Genomic DNA, 2,500 nt, shown 5'->3' with positions numbered 1-2,500 from the left:
ATGGCCCCTTCCCCGCGAACGGTTGGAAGCCATACCCCCTTCGTGATGCTCACAAGTCTTCGAATAAGCCACCCAACGATTTGCGTGGCACAAATCCCGATCGCACCGGGCCACAGTTCCAACCCGTCTCATCCGTGCTTCTTCTCCAGCACGACCACCGTGGCGGATCGCCAAGATGCTCGTGAGGGAGAAGCCACGCGGATGAGGCCGTGCCTTCCCTGTGGTGGCCGCGCGCTACTGGACCGGGAGTAATAAAGCCCTCAATATCAACCACATGACCCTGGGCGTAACCAGCACAAATGTGAGCCCAAGCGGACGCTGACTGATGACATTACCCCCCCGGCCGGCAGCAAGCCAGACATGATGGCCCCTTCCCCGCGAACGGTTGGAAGCCATACCCCCTTCGTGATGCTCACAAGTCTAGAAATGAGCCACACAACGAAAATCCCACCAGCGTGCCACAAATCCACATAACAGATTCACATTTTTTCCCACCGGGTCGGTCGGCCGGAACCGACGGCGGCCACCACCGTGCCGCCGCCCACAACGGGTGACACCAACCCAAGTTGGTGGATCACCCATGTGTGGGCGTTTTGACTTGCCCCACCACAAAGCAAGCCAAAACAGGGGGGAATGAAGGGACCGCACCAGAATTTTCCATGGTGCAAGAGCTGGCTGCATTGAGGAACACCCCCCCCCTATAATAGCTAAATATGCAAAAGCCACTTTTGTACAAGTAGATACACTTTTTTTGAGTAGACATAAGTTCTGTTTTGGGACCTAGAGAACGAATTTTCACGAGATTTTTTGCAGGGATCCTCATAAAAATGGTACAACATTGCCTGCAAAAAATTAGAATTTTTCGACATGGGGAAGTATTTTTTTTATTTTTCCAAAGACCCGAAATGTGGAAAATCGGGAAAAATGGAAAAACGTATCTAGACACCGTATTTTTGCGTGATTTTTTCCAGTCCATCCCATAATAATATCAAGAAGGTGCCCACCAAGTTTCGTTAGGATTGGCCAAGGTTTCGAATTTTCATGAATTTTTTTCAAAACCCTCTATTTTCCAACATTTCAAAAATTCAAAACCACATCAAGATGGCTTGGTTTTGATACCAAACTTTCTAGACCTCATTCTGCATGCATTTGTGACACTTTCCAACCAACAAAACTCAAAAACCACCACTTTGAAAATTTCATGATTCTTGGCACACCACCAAGTCACAAAATCAAGCCAAAACACCAAAATCTTGGAACTTGGCTATGCACCAACCATGCCAAGATCAATTCCTTTTGATCCCAAACTTCTCCCACATCACTTTGAAGGCATTTGTGAGGATTGAGTCCAGCCAGTTTTCCAAAACCAACATTTTCGTTTTTCACCAAAATCACCACCAAGTCACAAAATCAAGCCAAAAATCCAAAATCATGGAACTTGGCTATGCACCAACCATGCCAAGATCAATTCCTTTTGATCCCAAACTTCTCCCACATCACTTTGGAGGCATTTGTGAGGATTGAGTCCAGCCACTTTTCCAAAACCATGATTTTCGTTTTTCACCAAAATCACCACCAAGCCACAAAATCAAGCCAAAAATCCAAAATCATGAACTTGGCTATGCACCAACCATGTCAAGATCAATTCCTTTTGATCCCAAACTTCTCCCACATCACTTTGGAGGCATTTGTGAGGATTGAGTCCAGCCAGTTTTCCAAAACCAACATTTTCGTTTTTCACCAAAATCACCACCAAGCCACAAAATCATGAACTTGGCTATGCACCAACCATGTCAAGATCAATTCCTTTTGATCCCAAACTTCTCCCACATCACTTTGAAGGCATTTGTGAGGATTGAGTCCAGCCAGTTTTCCAAAACCATGATTTTCGTTTTTCACCAAAATCACCACCAAGCCACAAAATCAAGCCAAAAATCCAAAATCATGAACTTGGCTATGCACCAACCATGTCAAGATCAATTCCTTTTGATCCCAAACTTCTCCCACATCACTTTGGAGGCATTTGTGAGGATTGAGTCCAGCCAGTTTTCCAAAACCAACATTTTCGTTTTTCACCAAAATCACCACCAAGTCACAAAATCATGAACTTGGCTATGCACCAACCATGTCAAGATCAATTCCTTTTGATCCCAAACTTCTCCCACATCACTTTGAAGGCATTTGTGAGGATTGAGTCCAGCCACTTTTCCAAAACCATGATTTTCGTTTTTCACCAAAATCACCACCAAGCCACAAAATCAAGCCAAAAATCCAAAATCATGAACTTGGCTATGCACCAACCATGTCAAGATCAATTCCTTTTGATCCCAAACTTCTCCCACATCACTTTGGAGGCATTTGTGAGGATTGAGTCCAGCCAGTTTTCCAAAACCAACATTTTCGTTTTTCACCAAAATCACCACCAAGTCACAAAATCAAGCCAAAAATCCAAAATCATGAACTTGGCTATGCACCAACCATGTCAAAATCAATTCCTTTT

The sequence above is a fragment of the Phaseolus vulgaris genome, chromosome 11 (assembly GCF_051622355.1).
Source record: "Phaseolus vulgaris cultivar YP4 chromosome 11, ASM5162235v1, whole genome shotgun sequence".
In the NCBI taxonomy this organism is placed as follows: Eukaryota; Viridiplantae; Streptophyta; class Magnoliopsida; order Fabales; family Fabaceae; genus Phaseolus; species Phaseolus vulgaris.
Note: the sequence above shows the minus strand (reverse complement) of the source record.